Source organism: Lonchura striata, chromosome 13 (genome assembly GCF_046129695.1).
Source record: "Lonchura striata isolate bLonStr1 chromosome 13, bLonStr1.mat, whole genome shotgun sequence".
Taxonomy (NCBI): Eukaryota; Metazoa; Chordata; class Aves; order Passeriformes; family Estrildidae; genus Lonchura; species Lonchura striata.
In genome coordinates this window covers 10,822,010-10,835,565 of record NC_134615.1, presented here as the reverse complement: position 1 = coordinate 10,835,565, position 13,556 = coordinate 10,822,010, and the positions used below count along the sequence as shown (strand labels likewise).

General features: G+C 39.7%; 1 long non-coding RNA gene across 1 annotated transcript; it reads right to left on the bottom strand.

The window, feature by feature from the left end:
* Positions 1-1,659: 1,659 nt before the first annotated feature.
* Positions 1,660-12,335, bottom strand: LOC144247040 (uncharacterized). Its single transcript, XR_013340734.1, has 3 exons — positions 12,318-12,335; positions 2,989-3,073; positions 1,660-1,680 (listed from the first exon to the last, which is right to left on the bottom strand). It is a non-coding gene; the product is annotated as an uncharacterized LOC144247040 (long non-coding RNA).
* Between the last annotated feature and the right edge of the window lie 1,221 nt (positions 12,336-13,556).

Below are 13,556 nucleotides of genomic sequence, written 5' to 3'. Positions count from 1 at the left end.
CTTAGGAAGAAATTATTTGCTTAACTGTGAGAGTGATGAGGCATTGGCTCAGGGTGCCCAGAGAAGCTGTGGCTTTGCCATCCCTTGAAGTGTTCAAGTCCAGGTCGGATGGGGCCTGGAGCAACCTGGGATAAGGATAAGTGTCCCTGCCCATGGCAGGGAGGCTGGATCAAGATGATCTTTTAGGTCCCTTTCAACCCAAGCCATTCTAGGATTCATTTTAAAATACTCTTAAAATTAAGCTTTTTGAAGCCAACAGAAATTGAGCTACATAGTTGGAGAAAAGTAGTGTTTGTAAGGGAATGTTTACACACTATCTTTGCGTATTCAAAGTCAAATGAAATATTTTGCAGAATCTGTTTTATTTATTCTCAGTCTCACTGTCCCTTATAAAATAGAAAGGATTATATTCTGCAGTTAAAGATTAGTGGTTTGGTTTTTTTTTTAATCGATATTTGTTAAAATTAAGTGATGATATTGAAGAGTAAAATGCTGTTCTAGCCTCTTCTTTCTTCCAGAAAATATGCTAATTGGCCTGTTCTGCTTTTTAATAGTGGCATTTATTACCTATTGAGGCAAATAAATTTGTTTAATTCCCATTTACTTTTATTCCCTGGGAAGGATAGTTAATTTATATTTCATTTCATGTAGGACACTCTGGACTTGAGCTGTCTTGTAGCAGAGAGAGCTGGAGAATGGAGCAACAACCGTATTATTGAAGAGCTCCATAGCCACAGACTGGGAAAAGCATGATCGGATGTGATTTTCAGAACAGATGCCCGAGCAGAGTTGGCAGTTAATTAAAAGCACTATGTACTTAATGATTAACTAATCACAGCGTGATGGCATTCAACGGAGATGCAAGAAACTTCTCTGCTGGATTCAACAGAGAAACTCCTAATGTCTGCCTTCAGGGTACCGTACTTACAGCCGTTTGCGTTTGCATTACCAGCAGAGACAACAGGAGCAGTTAGGCTGGCAAATTTCATTAAGCATTGCTTAGTTAAAACTTTAAAAACAGAAAAGATGAGCTTAGTCAACGCTGTATCTGCTGTACATAACACAGTGTGTCTTTAGCAATGGTATTTCACAGCCATGTTGTCAAGCAAGTGATGGCAAAGCACTGTGAACATTTAATCAAACTTCAGGAGGAATCTGCAGTAAGTATTATTTCCATTCTACCATGAATAAATAAGGGAGACAGTGATTACATGACATAAGTGACATATCTGTAAATAACAGTCTGGAATGTTCTAGATATTCACCAACAGATGATGTTTCTTTTTTTGCGATAGAATTATGAAGTCATGCTTACACTGCAACACCTATTAATTTCAAGTGATTTTATTTTCTTTACCTCTTTCTCCAATATTTTTTTCTTTTTAATTTTACTCTCAAGTATTCAATTCTTTTGCACAGGAGCTGTATTTTTGCCTGAATTTATGTTCAACATCTAGTACTATGAGGTCCAGTGGTGTGACAACAAAAATAATCACGATATTGCATTTCTGCCTTTCATAGATTATGATCACAGAAAATCTAGTTTTGTACAAAATGCAATGCAGGAAGCTGAGGCATTTTCAACCCAATTAGAAAGCAAATTTCTGAGAAATCTCTGGGGTGATTGCTTTCTTGTCACAATTCTGCTTCATGGTGTGGATGCAGTCCAGATAATTAGAGCTAGAAAGGAGAATGACAGTGGATTAAAAAAATTTACCATTTCAATTCAGTGATGATACTGAAGAGAACATTTTAAAATTATTGTTAGGGATTGCCAAAGATAATTGTTCCTGTGTGACCATGGTTGGCAATATAAACCCACTACTTTCGCCAGTAGTGAAGTGCTGGCTGTAAGGATGCCTGGGTCCTGCTCCTGATTCACACAGGCTGCAAGTGCAGGATACTCAGCCTCTTCTTGCTCCTCAGATTTGTGGGTAGCAGAATCCAACATAGGAAGAGATGCTTGGAGTAATTCACACGTACACTATACACAAGAGATCCTTGGCTGGAGCAGGGTGTCTCATCCAGCACCAAGGCAAACTGTGGCTTATTCTCGTGATACAGCTTGAACATGGTTTTCTCCCTTGCAGTTAGGTCTAATTCAGGAAAAAAACCTGTGTTATTACCTCCAGTGTGCCTTTTGCCATGGCCAGCTGGTGTGCACCTTCTGTGTTTCGGTGCAAAATTAGCTATTCCCAAAGCAAAACCTTTGGAAATATAAGTAACCAGCTTTTTTTTTTTTTTTTTTTTTTTTTCAGGCAATAGGTGGAACAATAAGACTGGCTGGTTCCTCTGTGGGGGCAGCAGCCATTCAACCCACATTCCCATCAGATGGGGTCTGGGTCCCTCCATCACCCTGATAACCCTTTCTGCTGTCTTTTCCCAGTGCTGCAGCTCTGACTGCTCCAGCAGTCAGATGAGCTGTGAGCTGCAGGCCAGGCACAGAAGGTAAAGATGTCAAGTAGAGGTCCAGTCCCGTGGTGTCTGGGTAATGCCCAGATATCCTTTTGTGTCCTCATGGCACTGCTGCAGTTTTCTGGTGCTGCCACAGACAGGACAAATTTGTTTTGCTCTGTGTGTCACCTTGTGGCTGCTGGCATGGAACTCTGCAGAGCTCAGACCTTGTCCCAGGGATTTGCATGTGCTGACCAGAACACATGGACAGGGCACCCAGGGGTTGTTGGCCACTATTCAGAAGCCCAGAAAGATGAAATACCTGTCAAAATCCCTGATTTTTCAGTTTTGAGTCCCTGGTTGGACTATGAAGGAGCCACTACAAGTACCTACACTAATGATGATTCCAGGACAGTCATTGCTAAAGCAAAGCTGCTTCCAGACCCCTGTCAGAAAAGGGCAGTCCCCAGGGATGCAAGGCTATAGGATGGCTATGTGCCTTTGGAGTGGGAATGCTGCTGGACTTCTGTTACAGTGTATGGTCAGTGCATGTATCTCCAGATTTGGGCACCCCTTTTTTGAAAAGAATAGTACCTGTTTTCCCCCATCCAAGTAGTAGTGAAGAAAGACATCAGAGGAGATGGACCTGTCAACAAACTTGCCAAGAGAAGTTGTCTATCTGTTAAGAAAGCAAAATAATAGTGACTGACAAAGTTAGAGGAAAGAAGGAAATCAAATAATAGCACAAGCTGATCTGACAGTACATCTTTGCTGCTCTGAACAGAAAAAACAATAAACAGAAGTGTTGCTAAAGTGAATGTGCTCAGTGCTTTCCATGTATAGAAGAATGTAGTGTCCTTGTTTTCAAGGCAGGAAAACAAAGGGAGGAAGTACATGAGCGAAGCATGAAGTGGCTCCTCTCCATGGTAACGTGATGCATGAATAATATCTTTTTGGTGATAAAGCAAGTAGGTAACTCTTGAGCCCCACAGGAAAAAAAAAATCTTGATGTGCCTTCTCTGGGATAAACAAGCACATCATGGATGAGAGATACTTAAAATTATATTTGGGTTCTGTGGTGTTATTTTGACATCATAATGGACTGGTGCCAACATATCAGAATTTTCCATGGTCTTTCTACTTTTTTTCAAAAACTGGCTCATAAAACTAATATTACTTTTAAAAAGGCAGCTCATTGAAAAGGCCATTGTTTTAATGGGAAGTTACAGTGTTGAAGTGCCTATTACAGTATCCTGGGTGTAGGGGAGGCTGACCTTCTCACAAGATGGCAATATAAAACTGAGACCAGTGGGAAAAGCTATGAAAGGAAAAAATTTTTTTCAGATTTCTGTTAAGATTCTCCTCTAGTTTTTCAGTCACTTCAGGACAAAAGCCCAGGAAAGAGATGCCAAGAAACAACACAAGAAAGCATCAGTTGTGGTGGCTGAAGCACTGAGTTGATCTGTGGAAGGAGCCAGCCCCAGTCACACTGATGCCAGGATGATTTTTTGCCTTTTCTTTTATATACCTTTTGTATAACTTTTATGTATCCTCAGTACTCTTAGCATGCATATTTGTAATTCTTGAAGTCTGATAACTTAGCATAGTACTGGTATTTGTTAGGCCAGGAGACCAAACATCCTAAAGGCCTCATAGTAGGAGGCCAGAAAACCCTACCCTGCCTTGGGAAACCAAGGGTCTCTCTAGAACATATCCTGTAAACTGGAGATTTGGCCCATCCTGGGGGATTTCCTCAGATGGGGGATTGTCACACCATTCATCCAGGCCTCCCACTGGGGCACCCTTGTTAGATCTGCTGATTTGTGAGGTCTATAAATTGTACACATGATCTATCAGGGGTGTGCATGTGGCACATCCCACCTTGGCCAGACAGGGCACCAGAAGGATCCTTATTAAAATACCAAGGTAAAAACCCCTTATCCCTTAACTGTGGCTCGCTCTGAATTTTTAAAAACCAGGGAGAGGCATCAGCATGAGCTCAGCTATGGAGCCCTGATGTTTGCTGGCATGGCAGTGGTGGGCCATGAGAAGGAGAGATCTGATGGTGTTTTCTACCCCCTTCCCTTGGTATTTGTTTGACCTTGTCCCTTCCAAGACAAGCTGTCCAGAGACAGAGTCTGATCTTGCTGGTCAGTGTCTGTGTGTGCACCCGTGTGAGGGTGAGCTCTCCTCTCTGCCACTTCCACAGCAGCTGGCCCATGCTCTGACTTTCAGCATTGATGAAAAATCAATGCTTGCCAAATGGAGACATTAAAAAAGTCATAACAACATTAAATCAGCAACAATAAATTAAAAATCAACAGCAACAACAAAAATGTTGAAGTTAGTATCTTCAGGTCATGGAAAGTAAGCAAACTTGCAAAAATTTTTTTTTTTTTTTTTTTTTTTTTTTTTTTTTTTTTTTAATGCCAGAGACTCATATGAAAAGATTGCTTGCAGTGAGAGCACTGAGCCAGGGTGCAGGTAGCTGATTTCCATGACCTCTGGAAAAAGGGTACTTTTTATAATTGTTAAAATGAGAAAAATTACTGAAATTTCAGATTTAACCTACAACCCTTACTAGCTAAGTTGTTCTTTTGATATTGTGGACTATTGAATGATGGAAGTAATTTTGCATTATGTTTGTCTTATTTCTATGTTACACTGAGTTTATAAAAATGTCAGCTATTTCTTTTAACATAGGAAGAATTTCTATGTGAAACTTTTTATCAGTACTAATGCCTGTTCTATAAAGCAAGCTGATAACCGTGTGCTTGGGTACTGGATTTCACATTTCATATTGAGCAGGTATTTTTCTTCTGTGAAATTAGTGGAAGTACTAAATAAGTACATGTTTCAAAGTCTGATCCTGTATTATTTCTATTTAAAGGATTATACACCTTTGGTAAGAATAGCCTAAAACTTGGAAAGTAGGATAGTGGGGTAGATCTGTGAGAGATATATACACTTTTCCATTTGCCATGTGAGGTGCATTGTAATTTTTCTACTTCCTTACAAAAGAAAATGTATCCTACTTTTGAATAGGTATGCATTAGCTACAGAAACATTTCAAAAAATACATCTCAAAGCAATACATTACCACTCCCTTCTATTTTTATACAATCAAAACTGATTTACAAAGAAAGACATGCTACTTGGAAAACAAACCCTGAAATCAATTGGTGGATTCTGCTGATTGCCGTGTAAACTTCTTGCTTCATTTTCAGCATACAGAAGCTTAGAGGATGAATTGACCTTGTACAAACTTAGCCAACCTCAGCAATCTCCTGCCAGATGTGTGCTTCATTATTTAAGTGATACCACACTGTCAGACTCCTCCTGAAATGAAGTGGACATGCCAATGCAGCGTCTGGCCCTCAGATCCTCAGTTCCTGTAAGCAGAAAACCCTGTACAGACGGAGAGCTGATTCCATGGACCCCAGGGAGGCTCACGTGGGTTTGAAATGTTAATCAATGCACTTCAGAGTGTTCTGAAAGTGGTAGAACTTTAAAACTTCTGAGCTATTTCATGTCTCCATGTGTGTTTATAATGTTTCAAAGTTCAGTATTTCTAATGTTTAGCTAGATTTGATTACTGACAACTGCTGATTATTTCCTTTTTTAGAATACATTTTAAAAATACTAGATTTTAGGTAAAATCCGGCTCTGTGCATTTATATTTGCAAGAAATTCTGTACTGTTATGTAAATTAGATAACTTTCCCTTTCCTTCTGTGGGGTATATTTGGGGGATAGTTTGTTTTGGAGTTTGATTTGTCTCCTTTGTGTTTTGTTTTTGTTCCAGAGAATTGGCATCCCTGTCACAGTGAACACCTGTGAGACACCCTCCCAGGGGGACAAATTGAGCAAATGAGTCCCCAGGACTCAACACTTGTTCCCTTGATTAGCAGGCTCAGGCTGCAGGGAGGAAAGGCTTTGAAGAGCTGAGGTTCCCCCTATAAATTGTCCTGGTTAGGACACAAGTACTGCCCTGTTACAAAAAGTCCAGTGACAGCTACTAAAAGGAACTGGGTGGAGTGATCAGTAAAATCTGACACTTTCTGTTTCCAGAGGGGCAGTGTAAATGGCACAGCAGGGTCTGGGAGATTCACAAAGCAGCAGAAATCAGCAGAGGCACTGTGGAGAGCAGCTGCTCCAGGAGGAGGACGAGCAGGAATAGCTCACCTGGATCAGTGCAAGCCATGCCATGAGTGCATTTCATAAGCACAGTTTAAAAAGCATATTGGGACTCTTGCAGGGAGCAAGGGGGACTTGTGGCAACATTTATTTTTTACCTGATGTGATGGGTTTTGGTGAGTTTTAGTTTCTAAATAAATGTGTGCTTGGAGGCAAAAAGGATGGCCATCCCTATCTGAACCTGATGACTTCTTTTTCAGGAGACAACTTAAGAATTTCACACCTCACTTAGTGCCAAATTTAATACTTTTTAAATAAAGATTACTTGCACAGTGTGGAGGCATTTGGTTTAAGCAAGGCCTGAAAGATTCTGAGCATTTAGAAGTGTGCAGCAGAGCATGGCAAATTAAGCTGGTTTTCTAAGCAGAGACAGTTTCTTTGATTTTCATTTATTTATTCACATGTAATTATTTAAAATTACACATGGATCCAAACGAAAATTCTCTGAATTCATGGAGAGAAAAAACCATTTAAGCTTTCCAATGATGCACAGCACTGTAACAGCTGAATGAGAGGTTTTTCTAATGATGTGAGGGCTATTTTATGCATTCCTTTATGCATTACTTTTGGAGGGGAGGGGTTTCCTTAATTAATTGATGATATTTAAAGCCTTTGTCATTTCTTTCTTTGGACATTCTGTAATCCATTCAGCCATCATGCCAAGTAGCTTCACTTCTGTACATTTTTGTATATCTGAGGTGGTTCTTCAGGCTTCAGGTAAATAAATGGTTTGTATTGTGCAAGGTGTTTTACTGCCATTGGATGAAAGCTTTTGCCTCATGGATTTGCAATCCAAATAGATGAACAAGGAAAGGAGGACGGAGGTGGATGGTGTCTGAGGCATCTGCTTAATAGGTGAGAGCAGGGAAACAAATCAAAATTCACGTCTGAATACAGCCTTCCATGCAGGACCAGTACTGCCTGTACCCTTGGTGCAAGCCCTTCTTGGTTTTGCAGAACCATTTGCAAACTTTCATCAAATTTACCACTCTTTTTTCTTTAAGCAAGTAATGTTATAATGTAAATATAAATTGACAATAGTAAGGTATGTTCACACATATTCACAAATCAGGTTTATGGTCAAAGTTAAAATGGAGCTGGTGTGAAGTGTTACTGCAGTGGAGATCCCCCAGAGAGAGAGGTTTTGCAGTTAACTCTTTCACCATGCATCCATGCTGGTCTCAGAATTAGTGACTGAATAGTGTGTTCACACTCAGAAGTGCAAATGGTTTGTGTTTCCCTTGGGCCCAGACACAGCAGACAAGACCTGTCCTCAGAGGAGAAAGGAGGCAGTGGAAGAGTGCTGCCATCAGTCTTCAGATTTCTTTTTCCAGGCAAGAAACAGTACAAAGAGAAATTATCAACAGCTCTCAGCTTAATCTTTACTGCTGTTTTTGAAGGAATACATGGAATTGCTTGTAATACTACAGAGCAGTCTGAAAATACTTGAAGAACAAGGAGGCACTGCAGCCAACTGAAGTGACTGCTAAAAGGCTAAGTGAGAGCTTTCCCAGAGGTTTCCCATGGCACCTGGATCCATCCTTGAATTTGGCTGTACTTTCCTTCCCACGTGTCAAATGGGGAATCCTTCTTTACCATGCTGCAAAGGCAAGGTATATCACTTATGTAAGTCCAAAAGGGCTCTTGAACCCCATCCTGCTCGAGTAAAATCTGCCTGTAATTTGTCCAGGCTTGCAGAAACTGTAAGCCATGGTCAGCCAGGGAATAATTAGCACTGATTCCATAATTGCAGAAGGCTGATCAATTTATTTATTATGTCATCTTATACTATATTATACTATACTTAAGAAACTCAGTAACCCTTACAGCCAGTCTGATAGCTTTGACCTAACTGGTCAATCAATCCAAACACCATCCAGTGTCCAATTAAGAAATCACCCTTTGGTAAACAAATCTCCACGACACATTCCACAACAGCAGATGCAACAAGTGGAGATGAGAATTGTTTCTCATTATTTCTCTGATCTTCTCACAGCTTCCCTGGGAAAATGCCTGGGAAAGTCTGTGCCTGCTCTCTGTGGCCAGAGAGCTGCTGCCACAAGCTTGCCCAGCTTAACACTCTCCTCTCTCAACTATTTATATTGGGACTGGTTTAGGACTACAGTAACACAGCTTTGTTGCTTCATTTTACAGCAGAGTGTGGTCAGACCTGGAAGTTGTGTCAGCCATGAAGGTCACTGGACATATCTGTGAGGATGTGGAAGGAAGCACTTGAGAAGGAGAAAGCAGCAAAACCACGTATCCCTGTGTGTACATCTACATCCAGAGGTGAGTCAGGCTACTGGCAGGAGGAGAAGGGAGTGGGAAGCACAAGTTTCTTGCCTTAATAGCACTGTCAAGAACTTTTAGTTTTCTTTCTTCAAAAGCATTTGAGAACCAGAGGGGACAGCTTAAGAGAAAAGTTGCTCTAATGGAGAGAGATGTGGAGGCAGGTCATCCCGAAACTGCACTTCAGCTGTATCATTGTGGATCATTCACCATCTGACACAGACTCTGAGCTCTTTAAAAATCCAAGCACAAGATGTCTAGCTTAAAATTATTTAACAATATTTTTATTGTGTTAAGATCCACTTTTTTTCCACAGTAAAAAAGGCCATAGGCCTCCAGCCTATGCTGCAGGTGCCCTGGTGCTGGAATGCACAGATTGTTTTAGTGAAACCTGTTTGATGTGTATGTTAAATATTGGAAATTTTGAATATATTTTGCCCTATTTTTTTTTTTTGCAGTCAATTCTGTTGCAGTCCTGATAAAAAATAGTTCTTTGATACTTATGAAAGCAAAACTCGCATTTTGAAAAGGTCAGTGAAATTATTTCAGCCATAGGTTTACTGTAGTAAGAGAGACTGAAAGCATCATTATGCCTATTTAATATTTTGAGGGAAAAAGCACTCACACACATAAGGAATTAAAAATTTAGGTTTTAAAAACAGCCAACCATTTGAAACAGTGACAAGGTTTCATATATATAATGAATATATAATATATTCTGTATTACAAGTAACCTTTTTCCAGGGCTGATCACCTGGAGCTGCATCTAGTAAAATTCATTAAGAAATGTATCACTGAACACCTAAGCAAACTAATGTTTAATAGCTCTAGACCATGCAAAGGCTGAGCATTCAATTTCACCTTAAATGCATTGCAATCATAAATATATTTTGAATAACAAGGTAGTTGTGCATGAAAATTGTTAGTTACATATGCAAATGGATTGCTACGCCCTGGATTTAGAATTGTCTGAGCTGCTTCTGCTTTTAAAAAACATGTTTCCTCATGGTTAATTGCCCTTATTCAAAATTCTATCAACAAAATATCCCAAAATTCAAGTAGTTGTTCTTTTTCTTTGTGAATAATGTCCACTTATCAGCCCATTCTAAAGCTTAATTTGCAATGGAGCATATTATTTGCCTGACTTGAGTTGCACACAGTTCTTAATCATCTTTGACAACCAATACTCAACTCCCTCTGCATTCAGTGCTGTCAGCACTTGTGTGTGTAGTGCACCTATGCAGCAGCCCTGCAGTTCTCATCAGCAGGGTTAGAAACAGGTGCTGCCTGTCCAAATATGCAGCACTGGTGGGGAAAAGATACAAGTGAACAGCAGAAAGGGGATTGAGAATGTGTTTGTACAAGCAGCAGCACAGTAAATTTGTCTCATGACGTAAATGCAAGATATTTATTGATGAAAGTTTTAGTTCTAATTAAAAGTGGCATTTTGCTGAATTTGAAGGTGAAAGAGAATTTATTCAGGTGTGCGCAGAAAGGGCTTTGCTCATTGCAGCAGGGCATAGTGAGTGAATTTAGTAAATGATGAAAACTTTGGGCCAGTGTTCAGAGCCCAGCCCTGCTCTCAGAGTGCCTCTCCTGCAGTGCAGAGATAAACAGCACCACAGGCTCTGTGCAGAGAACACACTGGAAATGTTTTTCCCGAGAAGTCAGTGGACTCCGGTTTCTCACTTCAGGAGCCCCCTGGTGCTGGGAGGGATGAAGAGCCTGTCCCTAAGTCATAAAAGGAATTTTGCAAGTTAAAACCACTTTTCTTACACAAGTCCCAGCAACGTTGCTTTTCACAGGCCAACTCTGTGGCCAATATGCTATTAGGAGCATTAAGAGCAGGTGGTGATGGGTGTTGTTTTGTAGAAGTCTTCTCAAGTACTTTGCCTTTGCTGCTGCTGCTCTTGGCTGTCTGTGCTAACAGTCATTGCTGCTGCAACTGAGCCCTCAAATCTGCAAACTTCAAATCAGAGCTTCAAAAATCTGCTTTCCATCAAATGCATTAAGGAAATTAATTTTGCAGTCTTCTGTAGTCATTGAAAGACAGGTGACAACCAATTTTTTCTTCTAAGGTTTTCTGCTATTGCAGTATTTGTCTGTTTTTTGAGGAGAATGGATTGATTTTGGAGCCACTGAAATGTGGTCCCTCATCCTTCAGAAACCAGAGAGAAAGGTATTATGAATAAACACTACCCTTGGCTAGTATCAGGGAATTGCTTAGGTATAATTATACCATGGAAATAGACAGTATAGGAATTGAGAAACCTGGAATAGAACAAAACGAGGAGAATGACTGAAGTGCATTATGCCCTACAAAGAAGTTTCCAGGCTGTGTGACTTTATGTGGTGTGGCATTTGGAGGGATTGGTTGTTCAAGTAAACAAAAATGGAAAAAGCCACTAAGAAAAACTTGGAATATAATTGTATTTCCAGGACATTATCACATTATCATGTGTGAATTTGTGTATATGTAAAAAAGATTCTTCCTCTATCAGTGTTTTTATAGTTCTCATTAAAAAAAAAAAAAAAAAGAAAAAGAAAATTCAACATTAATATTGGAAGGAGGGAGAGAATAAAATTCAAATAAATGCATGCTTCTATATTTCCTCAAATATTTTATCAGATGGTCTTTGGCCAGTTCCCGATCTATTGCATAAGTAATCTTTGTAAGCATTTAGGGATAAAAGAAGGTTGAGTCCTGTTAGCTGCCCTTCCCTGCAGGCCTGGGGTGATTTCTGCTGAGGTGTGACAAGGGGAGGCTGTGCTTTGCTTACCTGTGAGTGCAGTGTCTAAGCGTGAAAGCCACAGGGAGCTGGGTTAATAGCTCCACATAATGGTCTTTTAGGATCTATTCACAGCACCACTTCTGTTGCATCCTTTGTAGTTTTGGGGGTTCATTTTTTGTTTGTTTTCTTTCAATTTTCTGGTAGGTTCAGCAGTAAAAAATGGTATTAAAGCCTTAGATAATTCCTAATCGTTTTTTTTTTCTCCCAGTCCTTTGAATGATTTCTGCTTCAATTCCATGTATATCTATTGCTTCTTCTCAAATCCACGATCTGGAGGTTTTTAATCAACAAAAATATTTTCCTGCTTGTCATGTATTTGAAGTTGCAATGCACCATCCTGTGATTTTATTTATTTATTTATTATTTCCTGCCTGCCAGCACTTCCCACCACCCTGTGAAGATGCTAGAGCCACTAACTTTTAGTGCCAATAGTTTGCTCAAATGAGCAGCCATCAGAAATTAACTAATACTTTTGCTGTTCTATTTGTTATAGGGGAGACCTAAAGCACAGACACACTGCATCAAACACAAACCAGGATCATTTAGGTATTTTTTACTTAGGTTTTCAAAGTATTTAAGTGCATTTAAAAAACTATTATTAAAATGTAATTTTTAGAAAATGTTCATTGCCCAGAGTTTCACCCACCTGAGCAATCCCTGGAGTAGTTACTCTCTTCTTTTGAGTATTGACTCTGCTGGCCTCATTCTGCTACGCTGTCGATCACCAAGTGGTGCTTTTGTTGGCCTGTCATTCTGCAGAGATCAAAAGCAGTGAGAATCAAGCCTTTTGTTAGCACACTAAAGCTTTACCACCTGGAAAAGTGTGTCAGCTTTTTTGATTTATTTGTTCAGAATTTTTTACTTATTGCCTTCTGGGTCAAATGACAAGTATTTGGAGGCAGAGTGTAGCTTCAAAGCCCCCCTTTTTAAGGAACCAAATTATGTGGCTCACCTTAGTTGAAAAAATATTTCTGATCAAGACAGTTTACTGCATCAGGTTTCTCAAAGGATGAACCTACTGCATCTCTAAGCTGTTTTTCTTCAATAGCCCGATTCATCTAGTGAAAATGGGGGGAGGCAAGTACAGTTATCAGGGCCCAAAGGCAGAGGATGAAAGCAGAGAAACTGCCTTCTCTCTTCATGACCCTCTCTTTGGGAAACAGCTTTTGCTTATCTGAATAAAAAAAGAAAAGAAAGTTATTTTCTTTATTAGCATCTGAACAAGTATGTAACTCTACACTCAAATCTATGCTCAGTGACATGTTTTCTTCCTAGCTTTGCTCTAATACTTTTGACAGTCCCCATTAAGCCAAATATATTATAACATTCTCTTCTGGAAAACAATCTGGTAGCAGCAGCTAGCCTGGGCTACTACTTTAGGAAAACACAGATATTTAAAATGTCTTAATGTTTTGACTTAGAAATATCATAATAGGGAAATAGAGAGGTGGAATTTCCCCTTAGATGTGCATAAGCCAGACCTGCTTGCTTTTGAAGAGCTCTGATTGTCAGAGGTCCAAAATGGGCCAAGTCAAATTAGCACTAATTAGCATTTCACAGCATCATTTGTGCTGTAAATGCTGAATTCACCACAACTTACTACTGCCTCATCGTGGCAGCCTGTGAATAAGTCCTTAAGTACCTCGCAGATGCTTCGATGTTTAGAGGGTATAAACCTTGCCACTGGCTAGGGCGTGTAGTAGTCTACATTTATGAGAATCTGGTACTTTCAAAATGAAAAAAAAAAAAAAATACTTCTTCCTGTTGCAAGGTGAGAGTCACTCATCAATACTGAAACAGTATTAAGTACCAGGATTAAGTACCTTATCTTTGTAAAGCATTGCTTGTAATTCCCCTGAATTCTATCTGGTAGTTGCATTATTAA